This window comes from Cynocephalus volans, chromosome Y (genome assembly GCF_027409185.1).
Source record: "Cynocephalus volans isolate mCynVol1 chromosome Y, mCynVol1.pri, whole genome shotgun sequence".
Classification (NCBI taxonomy): Eukaryota; Metazoa; Chordata; class Mammalia; order Dermoptera; family Cynocephalidae; genus Cynocephalus; species Cynocephalus volans.
The window spans coordinates 3,485,143-3,498,824 of record NC_084479.1 but is presented as its reverse complement, the minus strand read 5'-3'; the positions used below and the strand labels follow the sequence as shown (position 1 = coordinate 3,498,824).

Here is a 13,682-nt window from a genome sequence, read left to right as displayed (position 1 = left end):
TTTATAAATACATCCACAACAGGCAGAAAGTCATAAATGAATGAATGAATGAATGAATGGACTAAATAAAAATATATCCACAAATATATTATAAATTAATTTTTGACAAAGACACCAAGGTGGGAATAATAGAAGCCTTCTGGAAATGATGCTGAAATAACTCGATATCCAACTGCATGGAAAATGAATATCACCACACAAAATACATAAATTAACTCAAAATAACTCACTGAACTAAATGTATAAGATAGTACCATAAAAATTTCATAATATATTAGAAAATCTTTGTAATTTTAGCTTTGGCAAAGATTTCTTATAAGTGATACCAAAAACACAATTCATAAGAAATAAAAAACTGATAAAAGACTTTCAGCAGATTAAATATTTTTACTTCAAAATAACGTGAAAAGACAACCCAGAAAACATGAGAAAACACTTGCAAAATACATGTCTAGAAAAGCACAATATCCAGGATATAAAAGACCTTTTACATCCTCAAAATAAGTCCAGATATAAAAATGGCAAGGAAGGTTATAGAAATCATTAGTTACTAGGAAATACAAATGAAATTTTAGTTAAGACAACACTATATGTCTATGGCTAGAGTTAGAGACTATCAATATCAGGTGCTGGCAAGGATATGGAACATATGCCATACTCTGCTTGTGGGAATGTAAAATGGCTCAACTACTTTGGGTAAGAACTTGAAAATTTCTTATAAGTTAAAACGTTTACCACATAACACAGCAATTTCATTATAAGATATTCATTTCTAGATACAGAAAAACAAGTATCAACAAAAACTTTTATAAGAATGTTCACAGAAGTATACTACTTACAATACTGATAATAATCACAACTAGAAAATAAGCCAAATATTCTTTAGTAAATGGACTTAAAAAAAAAAAAAAAAAAGGAAGAATACATCCATACCCTGGAATACTTCTTAGCAATTAAAAAAAGAATAAATAGGGCCGGCTCATTGCTCACTCAGGAGAGTGTGGTGCTGATAACACCAAGTCAAGGGTTGAGATCCCCTTACCGATCTTTTTTTTTTTTTTAAAGGAAAAAAGAAAAAAGAAAAAAAATAAATTAATGATAAATTCAATAAAACACTAAGCCTGAACCTCAAAAACATATAGTAAGTAAAAGAAGCCAAATACAAAAAACTTCTTACCAATAATTCCAGTTGTATTAAAGACTGAAAGCAGATTTGTGGTTGCACAGGACTGAGGGTAGAAGTGGTCACAAAGAAACTTTCTGGAGTTATGGAAGTAAAACGTGATTATGGTAGTAAAAACACAACAGCATACATTTACAAAAATATTAAATTATAAACTTTAAATGGGTGAATTTAATTGTATGTAAAACTATTCTTCAATAAACTATTAAAGAAAGAAAACTAAATTCGATCATCCTCTTCATTCATTTGAAACCCTCCCATAGTTTTCCTAGTCAAAAGTAAAATCCAATATTTTTTAAAAAGATGCATAAAACTAAACTTGATCTAGCTATCCCCTCAGTACTTAGAATTCTTCGAACTATCTATTTACTCCTGGCACACACTACTCAGCCATGCTGGCCCTCCTGCTTTTCCTTAAATATGCTTGTTGCACTCCAGCCACAAGGCTCATTGCTTCCTATAATTCTTGTAACACTCTTAACCCATGCATCTTCATTGTTTTATCAGTTCCTCCCTTGGGTGTTTAATCAAACATCACATTCTCAGTGACATCAGTCTTCCATGACCTTCCTGTTCATAATGTAACTCCTTCCCTACAGTTTATAGCATTCTCTACTTATCTATTTTTCTATGAGGCACTTATCAAATTATCATCTCATATTGCATGTTTATAATGATTTTCTTTTTGTCTATTTTACTCATGCAAGGTAAAACAGGAATTTGTGTGTTTTCTGTTTTCCTTTGAGCCTAGAACAGGTCAGATAGAAATGGACAAACCAGGTAGTCAATAAAACACTGCTTTAAGAAGTAAAAAGCTACCACTCTGTCTACATCAGAGATTGTCTACCCCAATAGTATTTGAAGAATAAGCTTAAAATTAATCTAAAATCCGGTTTTTTTTTTTTTCATGATAGTTAGTTCCATGTGTCAACATGGGTAAGCTATGGTGCTCAGTTATTTGTCAAAAACTATGTAGTCTATGAAGGTGGTCTATAGATGAGATTAATATATAATCAACTGACTTTAAAGAGATTATTCTCCATAATGTGATAGGCCTCATCCAATCCACTGAAGGCCTTGAGAGCAAAAACCGGTTTCCTCATTATAAAGAAGAAAACATGCCAGGAAAGGAGAACAAAAGAAAAGAAGTCCATTTTTTAAATTAATTGACTTGTTTTTTTCTAGCCCAATTCACTACTTGACAAACAGACTCTTTTCTGGGAAGTTTGTTATCACCAAGAAACCCACTGTGTAGACAAGTGCAAGAAACATTGGTTAGAGAATTTCTGAGAAGTGTCAACCTGTTAAACATAAGGGAATTACTTATGAATTAAATAACCTAGATTTAGTAGCCATAAATATTGTAAAGGAACTGAGAAACATGTCATATGTTCAATATGTCATAGTAAGTTATCCATTCTATCTTTTCACAATGTTTGAAATTTATTTACTACCTAGACTTTCCTGAATTTATACTATAAAATGTTTTTGCCTTTTCTGCTTGTAGGGCAGATCAGACTTAGAGGTGGACTGCTCAGTCTGCAAATCTAAATGAAAGCCTCATTTAAATTTTCTTTCAGACTGCAGTGTTTGCTTTGATACCTGAGCAGGAATTCTGACACAAATTGTAACACAGAAACTGTAAGTTTCTAGATCACTGAACTAGTCTACGACTGTCACAATTACCAGCCACCACAACTGCATAAGCTAATTCCTTAAGATAAATCTGTTTACGTAACAATAACAATAAGAGCCTAATGATTCTATTTTTCTTGAAAGAGCAGACTGGTTCAATCTTCATCTGCAACTAAACTGTGTATGAAGGGTTTTCAAAAAGTTTATGCAAAATTTTGCGTAATCTTTTAATTCCACTTTTCCACAAAATTTTTAACATACCCTGTGTAAGTCTATTCAGCAAGAAACTACATATTTTCCCTTACGGTGGATTTATAAAAACGCAACAAGTAACCTGGAAGAACATACTGAAATGTCAGCAAACTATTTGATTATTTAATTCTGCTTCTGAGTACCCCACCAAGGAAATAATCCAAAATACAAGAAAAGTATATAATTAAAAGTGAATTATCATCATTTTAATTCAACAACAAAAAGACAACAAACAACCCAATCAAAAAGACACAGACCTGAAAAGACAAAAGATATACACATGGCTACCAAGCATATGAAAAAATGCTCACCATCGTTAGCCAGAAGGATGAGGGTAGTAGGTTACTGATAAGAGCTGATCATAAGAACAGCCAATGCCAGGGAGTTGAGAAGAGAGCCTCATGGCCACAGAACCAGCAGAAACCACTTAAGACCAGGCTCAACAAGTTAAGATCTGACCAACCAAGTTTCAACGCTAGAATTCTGAACCTGGAGTGAACTTTACTCATTACAAAACTAAATTCTCCACCTGGCGGCAGCAGAGTTACTAATTAGAATAATAAGGATGCAGGAGCAAGTATGGAGATGAACTGTACCTCCACAGGCAGGTACCACCTCTACATGTGATGACCTCATTAAAACCAATGCATATTCATGTTTACTCTCAATAAGAGAAGGCTTAATCCTCTTAGGGACATACTGCTTTGGGAGTAATCCCAGGTGTTGTCCTTGCTTGTAACAAGCAATAAACCTTCCTATTCAGATTTCTGGTTCACTGTGCTCACCGTGAAACAAACGCACTGAGTCCAGCAACACCATCACTATATGGGGAAAATGCACATCAAAAGCATAATGAGATATAATTTTACACACATTAGAATAGTTACAATCAAAAAATAAAGGGATCAGACAGGAAAACTAAAGTGTCTGAAGATATGGAAAAACTGGAATCCTTGTAAATTGCTAATGAGAATGTAATGGTACAGCCTATTGGGCAGAGGGGGTGAGGGGTGGAGGGGGGAAGTTTGGTGGTTTCTCAATAAGTTAAACATAGAATTACTCTATTGCCCTGCAAATCCATTTACTATCCACTACAGTATGAGAGACTAAACAGATGTAGTTTTATCAGAACCTAATCAACATGACAGAAAAGACATACTCAGCTCCAAGTCCCTCCAGCATTCCTGCCTCACCTAACCAGGGAAAGAAAAACTGAGCAGCACATGTGAAGGAAGCAGCCCAAGGGCATAAACTCATTGAAAGACTGAGAACTAATCAAAGTAGTACAGAGTTCTTTCCCCTCTCCACACACTTTACCATCTCAACAATATAGCACCTGTAAAGTAACAGGTGAATATAATTAAAAGAATTGCAGAATACAAATCTTATTTTTTAAAGGGGCCCTGTAGAGTAAATGTTGGATATAGCCCTATTCCCCCTCCCTGTGCATACCAGAGTTTCCCCACCCCCCTGGGAGATTACTCTGACCAAAGAAAGGTACATCCCCTTTAAGACTAACAAAAGGCTGGAAGAAGCAGGGGCCCTAAGTTAATGAACAAATACTCTGACACCAGGAGAGTAGCAAGTAGATTAACTTATCTACCCTACCACATTTCCAGTGCTCTCTGAGTTATATGAGTTGGGTGAGGGTCTGCACATTAAGCCTGAAAATGATTTACACCCCTACTCTGATCTGTTCACTATATAACCATTGCATGTACTCCATGGCAGAGCAGATTTTCTAACCAAGCCTCCTCAGTACCTCTCATAAGTCTAATAAACCAATGTCTCTACTCACTGAAGCACCAGGTGATTTCTTTAGAATAGGCAAACCCTACATGACTGATTTCAGTCTCCCATGTTACAGAACCTCACCAGACACTGAATCTGCAATGCCTTGATCTTGAACTTCTCAGCCTCCCAAACTTTGAGAAACAAAGCTTCTCTTTTTTATAAACTATCCAATCTATAGTAATTTCTTACAGCAGCCCAAATGGACTAAGACACCATGCAAGCCAGAAGAGTCAACAGAAATATTTAAAATGTTGAAAGAAAAAAAAAAAAACCAACAACCTAAAATTCCAACAAAATTACTCTTCAAAAATGAAGAAAAAAAAAAAAAGACTTTCTCAGCCAAAGATTGATGGACTTCTGTCACCAGAATACCTGCCTTGCAAGAAATGTTGCAAGTTCTTAAGAAACAAGATAAGGGATACAGGTCAGAAGCTTAGATCTACATAAAGCAAGAGAATCAAAGATTAAATAAGTGAAGTTATTTTAAAACCTTTGTTTTTCTTGTTCTTGATTTAACAAAAATTTGTTCAAAATAATAATAGCAACAATGTGTTCAATGGATTATAGCTCACATGTAAGTAACAATAAAAGGACGAGAGGGAAGGAATTTTTAAAGTATTTTGTGATTATACCCACTACCCAGAAACCCATATAAGTGCTGTTTGAAAGCTGACTTGGATTAAATGTAAATGCATATTGTAAACTCCAGGAAAATGGCTAAAATTCTTTCTTAATTATAATTGTTATGCGAAGAAAGGAGAAAAAAATGGAATCTCAAAAAATGCACAAATAAACCAAAAAAGACACAACAACAAAAAGTAGAAGAGAAAACTAGGAACAATATAAAAAATATAAATATAAAGCAGTAATAAATACAGTAGCTGTTAAATCAGCTGTATCAACAATCACTCTAAACATCAATGATATAAACACAACTATAAAAAAAAGATACTATCAGAGTGAATTAAAAAACAAAACCCAAACACATGTGGTCTACAAGTAACCAATTTGGAATATAAAGACACATACTATTAAAAAGTAAAGGGGACAGAGAAAGATGTATCATGATAATGTGACACAGGGTCCAGGGTCTCCTAAATGTCCAGACACTTGGCGGGCTGCTAAAAGTTTTGAACAGGAAGTGACCCTGTGTTCTGAGTTCCTGTTGTTGTACTAGGCAGCAGGAAGTTAAGAACCATGAAATACTTCGTTGCCCTCAAAATACACTGGTTGAAACTGAAATACAGGTCCTACAGAAGAACTTTGATGAATCTTCACCTAAGGAAGAGCCAGGATCTCCACATGTACCTTTCCCTGTTCTATGTCATTGGTCAACTACAACAGGAAGTCTCAATTCGCCACCTATGAACTGTATCCTGTACTTGCTGATGGCTCAGGTTTACTAGCCCATGTGACTACTTCCTTAAGTCTCACTGTTTTCCAAAGGCTATATTCCTTCCCAGGTCCAAAAGCAATTTAGTTTCAGAACTGAACAATAAACTATATCTCCTACTCATCCAATCCAAATCAAACAAGCTTGTATCCTTTATCTACATGGAAGGACCTCAATGAGAACTTGGGCAGGAAGTTAGGTGAGAGCTTTGGCTATATAGAACAACCCTTCTCCTTGTTTGAAAAGACCTTACTTTGGGAGCAATCCCTAGTGTTTTCCTTACTTCCAAGCAATAAAGCCTTTTCTTCCTACCCTGGACTTGGTTGCACTCTCTGAGGGACAGACCCCCATTGTCAGTAACACTAACACTACTTAAAAGAAAGCTGGAGTAGCCATATTAATTGTCAGACTTCAAAGAAATTACAAAGGATAAATAGGATATTACATAAAGTGGTCAGTTCTCCAAGATTATGAAACAATTCTAAATAGTGTGCTAATAACAAAGAATCAAAATACAAGAGGTAAAAACTGAAAGAAGTACAAGGAGAAATAGATGACTCCACATTACAGTTGGGTATTTTCAATAACCATCCATCAGAAATAGATTGAGCAGGCAGAAAATCATAAAGGATATAATGGAACTTAAAAGCATCATCATTCAGCTGAATCTAATTGACGTGTACAGACTACTTCAAGATCACTTCATCCAACACCAGCAGAACAATTGTATTCTGAAGATCACCAGATCACTCACACAGATAAAGCACATTGTAGTCCACAAAATACACTTTAACAAATTTAAAAGAATATAAAATATACACTGCATTAAATTAAACCAAAAATCAAAAAGCAAAAGATGCCTTGAAAACCACAAATACTTAAAAATTAAACAGTATCTTTCACAATGATATACAAGTCAGTGTTATCGAAATAATTTTTAAAATTATGAACTGAATGAAAATAAAGACAACTAACTTTTGTGGGCCACAGCAAAACAACACTTAGAAATTTATGCCATTGTGGGCTCACTGAGGCAGCATATATACCAAAATAGGAATGATAAAGAGAAGATTAGCATAGCCGTGAGCAAGAATGACACAAAAATTCACAAAGCATTCCATATTTCTAAGAAATGATGTATGTTTAGGTGATATATATGCTAATTATTCTGATTAGATCATTATACAATATATGCACATATTGAAACAACATGCTGTACCCCATAAACAATATAATAAAAAAAATAATTAAATTTATAAAATAAATTTTTTTAAGAAATTTATGTCCTTGAATCCATAAATTAGAAGAGAAGATTTAAAATCAATAATCTAAGGGCTGACTCCAGGATAACAGAAAAAGATGAGCAAATTAAATCCAAAGCAAGAAAATAAGTAATAAAAATTAGAGCACATATCAATGAGATTACAAACAGGAAATCAAAAGACAAAAATCAGTAAAATCTGTAAGCCTCCAGCTGGCTAAAAAAAAAGGAAGACACAAATTACTAGTGAGATATGGGGTGCTCATTTTCCCTGGGATTGGGTTTCAGGCCACTACCCTGGGTCTCAAACCACTCCCCTAGGACTCAAGCCCCAATGCTAGGCCCTGAGTCACTGAAAATTTAGCACCTATTTTCAGCACCAATACATGGAGATTGAGACCACAGAAGGCAAAAATAATCAAAGTCTGTTGCTAAGCATACACAGACTAGGAGTTACGTAAGAGTTACATAATCAAGAACCACCCCCTTAGTTAAATATCCATAGACAGCATGAAAATGTTAGGTAGCCAACTATAAAAGGCCAGGGCAAAACAAGGCAGAAACTCATTCTCGAGTCTACCTGCACTTTGCCTATGAGGTGTGTATTCCTTACTCTTTCTATAAACTTGCTTTCACTTTCCACTCTTACTCCGTTCTTGAATTCTTTACTGTGGCAGAGTCAAGACCTGTTCTTGAACAGGACTGAAAGGTCAGACCTACACCATACACTCTCCTCCGGTAACACAAGTATCAGACTTGAATGAGGAGCCACCGCTACTGATCTTGTGAACATTAAAATCATTATAAAAATATATTATGAACAACTCTATGCTCAAAGGTATAATAACCTAGATGAAATAAACCAATTACTTGAAAGATATAATCTACCAAAATTCACAAAAGGAAAAATACATAATCTGTATAGACCTATACCCTAATAAGCAACATTAACCTAAAACCAAAACCAAACAAAGACTGACAAAAAACGAAAACTACAAACCCGTATCTCTCATGAACAAAGATGCAAAAATCCTTTACAAACCTTCACAAATTTAAATAGATTTATATACCAACTTATTTTGATAGTATAGATAAATTGATTCCAATTTTTATATGGACAGGCAAAAGAAGTGGAACAGCGTACCCAATATTGAATGAGAAGAACAGTCAGAGGACTGACACTGCCTGACTTCAAGTCTTCCTGTATAAGCTACAGTAATCAAGACAGTATGGTACTGGTGAAAGAACAGGAAAATAGATCAGTCCACCAGAACAGAGAGCCCAGAAACAGACCCACATAATAATAATCAACCTATCTTTGGCAAAGGAACAATGGCAATACAATGAAACAAAGATAATGTTTTCAGCAAATGATGCTACTAGAACTGTATATTCACATGCAAAAAAATGAATCTACAGACAGACCTTACACCCTTCACAAAAATTAAATAAAAATGGATCACAGATCAATCTGCAAAACTATAAAACCTCCAGAAGATAGCACTGGAGCAAACCTTAGACTTTGCCACAACTTTTAAATATAACTCCAAAGGCATGATGCATGAAAGAAACAATTGATAAGCTGGATTTCACTGAAATTAAAAATTTCTGCCCTGTAAAAGGTACTGCAAAAAAAATTAATAAATAGGGAGAGAAGACAAGCCACAGACTGGGAGAAAATATTGGCTAAAGACATACCCGAAATGTGGTTGTTATCCCAAAATTTACAAAAAAAAAACTCTTAAAACTAAACAATAAAAACAAAATAACCTGATTAAAATCGAGCTAAAGGTTTGAAATCACCTCACCAAAGAAGACATATAGATAGCATACAAGAATTTGAAAAGATCTTCTATAAGATACAGCATGAGGAAACAGCAAATTAAAATGACAATGAAATATCACTACATCCTTCACTAATAATTAAAACAGTCCAAGACACTGAAAACACTAAAATGCCAATGAGGATGTAAAGCAACTCTTTCACTTCAGGTAGAAGACAATTTGGTAATGTCCTACAAAACTAAACACATACCATTTAATCCAGCAATCACACTCCTAGGTATTTACCAAAATGAGGGGAGAATATGCCTACACAAAAACTGGCATATCAGCTTAACTTATAATTGCCAATTCATGGTGGTAAACAAAAAGTACTTCAGTAGGTGAATAGATAAACTGCAGTACATCCACACAAAGGACTATCATCACACTATATGACTCTGTGGGAAAACAAAATATTTTGGTCACAAAATGGATTTCTTGACATATTTCTAGATGACTAATTCAGAGACGCTGGAAAAACAAGATTGGCTCGTTTCTTCATGGGAGGAAATTTACATCTGTATATGCAAGCCAGGAGACTTCCTCTGAGGTGCCCTCATTTGGCTACTACCTATTCTTTCTGTGGACAGCTATAAGATCACCTGAAGAATTTTCATTTGTATACAAGATACCTCTACTTAATTTTAACTTCTGATTTCTTTCACCAGTTGGGACACACTGGCCCAGATCTTCAAAGAAACCTGGTCTCGGAACATTGTTCTGGGGCTTGTATCTCTACCCACCTTCTCTCTCTATGAACACTAGAATATAAACTCTACCACCACTGGCTATTGGGACATAACTCTCTTGTGACTTCTCCTGTGCTTTTCCCAGCATGTTAAATAATAAAATTTGTTACATGTTTTCTTCATATTGGTCTAAAGTTGCTAGTGATTTTAATTAACGAACTTCAGGGGAGAAGAGGAAGTTTTCCTTTAGCTCCTACAATTCCAATTGTATTACATTCTGGAAAAGGGAACACTACAGAGAAAATAAAAAGATCAATGGTTGCCACAGGTTTAGGCGGAGGCAGGAAGGGATAAACAGATGGAGCATAGGGTTTGTTTAGGATAGCAAAAACTATTTCATTCCATATGTAAAAATGAGTGGATGCCACGTCATTACACATTTTTCAAAACCCATTCAATGTACAGCACTGAGTGAATGAAATCTGCGCTTCAGTTAATGAACAGTATTTCCTCATCAACTGAAATATAGTAATGCAAGATGTTAGTGATAGGAGAAATCATGAGGGATGGAGGAGGGAATGGGAACTTTCTGTACTTTCTGTTTAATTTTTCTATACTCCATAAACAGCTCTAAAAATTAAAGTCTAATAATCAATAACAATAACAAAGAGGTTCAAGAAATTCTTGTCTGTACATTTAAAACTTAATGACTCCATTTGCCCTCAAATAAATGAGGCCCTTCATAAAGCCTCACATTCCACCCTCTCCTTCCAAATCTGCTCAGTGATCTTAGTCTCTAGAACATTTTCCTTTTTAAGGCATTTGCTCATCATAGCTCATGACACATTTTGTCAGGCCTTAAAAACTAACGCCACCTTAAGTGACATTACAAGTGGCGCCATTATGGGCCCACAAGGGCGTATTAATGTGGCAGCCTAAGACAGCGCAGGGAGGAAGTAGGGTGGGGGTGTCTGCGGGAACCTTGCCTTAGCCCTTATTGGCCAAATACGCGCTTCCATGCTCGTCAGCACTGCGTGGTTGCAATAGCTAGGCATTGAGACAGGATGCATGCCCTTGACCTTTAAGCTGATAAGATTATGTTAAAAACCTCCCTTCCCCATTTGCCTTTAAAAGCAAGTGCTTGTGTAATAATAAAGGGAACTGCTGGACAGAACCCCCGCCACGTCTGAGTGTCCTTTAAGCCCGCGGTGTGCTCACCTCTCTTCCTTCCCCCCACCCCCCCCCCCCATCCCCACCCACCCCCGTCTCCTTCCAAAGGGGACAGGAGGGAAAGAGTAATTCAGGCCATTTGCTCGCCCACCGAAAGGAACGAGGCGAGGGCTGTTCGGGTCGGCCGGTGGCGAACCCAACAGAGTGGTGCCCCGTGTGAGGCATTTTTTAAAACTTGTGGGTGAAAGGCGAGCGAGTGAGGCCCCGTGCTGCTCAGTCCTGAAAGAAGGTCGACGAAGGGTTATCAACCAGCGGAGTGGCCCCTGCAACCACGGCAGTCGCCATAAAGTAATCCGCCTGCATGTCAGGGTGAGTAACATAACAGGGCGAAGTCCCTGCACTTCTCTGCCCTGTTGCTCCCTTTGTCCCTTCCTCACAGGGCAACATGGGAGGTGTGTATTTAAAGAGTGATGAGATAGCCTGCAAGGCTCTAAAGTACATGTTAAAAAGCAGAGGCCTAGAAATATCTGACTCCACAGCCACCAATGCCTGGCATCATGTGGTGAAGGTGGCCCCTTGGGCACCTTCGTCCAACTTGTTCTCGTATGAGACTTGAGACCGGGTTCAGACCCTGGCCAGAAAGAACGAGATTGGTCATGGGCTAGACACCCCCTCCAGCTTAGGGTTCTACCTAACCATCTCTGCCCTAAAGCTTTGCTTCCATCCTGAGCATCAGGAAGGGGCAGAAAGGGATTGGGCGCAGTTCAATGAGAAGAGAAAAAAGGAAACAAAGCTACCAATGCAAAGCCCTGAGCCACTGAGTGATACCTATGCCCCTACCCTGTACCCTCCTCTCCCGGCATACTCACCCCACCAAAGTTTAGCCGAAGGAGAGAAAGCAGCACCTGAAGAAGTGAAGGAGGCTAGCCCACCTTTAGAAACATCCCCGGCAGAGCCACAGGTTTTTCCTGTTATGGCTCCCTGTGAACCCCCAGCCATCCACAGCCCGTGGGAGGAAGCGGCCCCTCAGGCCTATCCGGTCAACGTTGTAAAAGAACTAAAAAAGGCTGTGCCTCAGGCCAGGACTTTATCCTCAGCCTTGCAGGCTCAGACACAAAACTTAACCGAAGGCTTCAAGGCATTTACCGCCCTGATCCCATCTGGAAACAATACTACCCCACCCTTCAAGGGACAATGTTTTGGTTGCGGAAGACAAGGTCATTTTAAAAGCCAATGTCCCAAGGCTAAAGGCAAACAACCCCCTACCACACCTTGCCATCGATGTAAAAAAGGACTACATTGGAAAAAGGACTGTAGGTCCAAATTTGACAAAGCCCCGGTGGAAATAGGCCGGCCGCTTGGTACCCTTGGGAAGCTCATGACCTAAAAGAGCTGAAAAAGGCTGTAGCAGAGGATGGGCCCAATTCCCCATGGGCAGAAACCATCCTCCAGGGCTTAGCGCACCAACCCTGCACAACCTAAGATTGGAAAATGCTCTGTAAGGCTGTCCTCCCCCCAAACTTGTTTATCAAATTCTGTGCCCTCTTTAAAGAAGAGTGCCATGTGCAGGCAAAGATAAATCAAGCAGTAGTGTTGCCCAATGCCACCAACCCCAGACTCACCTTCCCACGGGTCCTTGGCAAAGGTTCCTGCGTAGGTGCCAACAAACCCTTTTGCAGCACTGTGGCAAATCTCACCACCCCCAAAAACCCAAAATAAGCAGACCCGAAACAAGCGGGCCGCAGGGGCAGATGCAGTGGCCATCAGCTCCCTCTTGGGAGTTATTGGAGCGGGTACCGGGACCGCCGGAATAGCCTTGGCACATCAACAGGTAGCTTCCCTTAGGGAGGCAGTGGACATAGATCTTGGCCACATGGAGGTGTCTGTATCACATTTTAAAAAATTGCTAACATCACTTTTTGAAGTTGTTTTACAGAATCGACACGGACTAGACCTGTTGTTCTTACAGCAAGGAGGATTATGCGCCACCCTCAAAGAAGAGTGCTGCTTCTATGCCGACCACTCTGGAGTGGTCAAGGATTCCCTAGCTAAGCTTAGAGAAGGGGTAGAAAAGTGAAAAAAAAGAGCGAGAAGCCAATAGTAATTGGTTCCAAAGCTGGCTTTCAAGTTCCCCGTGGCTCACCACCCTGCTGTCCTCCCTGGTGGGCCCCCTAGCATCTTGGGGCCTTACGCCATTTGCCAGGTTGTGTCCCTTATAAGGCGCAACACCACCTCTCTCATAATGCTCACCCAGGTGGTAGAAGAGGTGGCCCATAATGAAAGCCGTGACAGCCCTTGGGTCAATATGGCCCTTTAAAAAATCAACACCAATCTGTAAGGCTCCGCCCCGCCCCCACTTGGCTGGATAGTCAATGACAGGTAAGATTTCCAGAGGGAAACAACCTAAGACAGGCACAGCCACCAGAGGGAACGGAGGTGAGGCTGGGAAGGTTAGCCACCTCCAGCTGCCTTATTAAAAGA

General features: G+C 38.4%; 1 protein-coding gene and 1 non-coding gene across 7 annotated transcripts in view; one reads left to right on the top strand and one right to left on the bottom strand.

Annotated features, from left to right (window-relative positions):
- LOC134368928 (lysine-specific demethylase 6A-like) overlaps positions 1 to 13,682 on the bottom strand; it is a 174,504-nt gene that overhangs the window by 56,899 nt on the left and 103,923 nt on the right. The gene's annotated exons all lie outside the window — the stretch shown is intronic.
- On the top strand, positions 7,279 to 7,384 carry LOC134368999 (U6 spliceosomal RNA). The gene has a single exon (XR_010022589.1). It is a non-coding gene; the product is annotated as a U6 spliceosomal RNA (small nuclear RNA).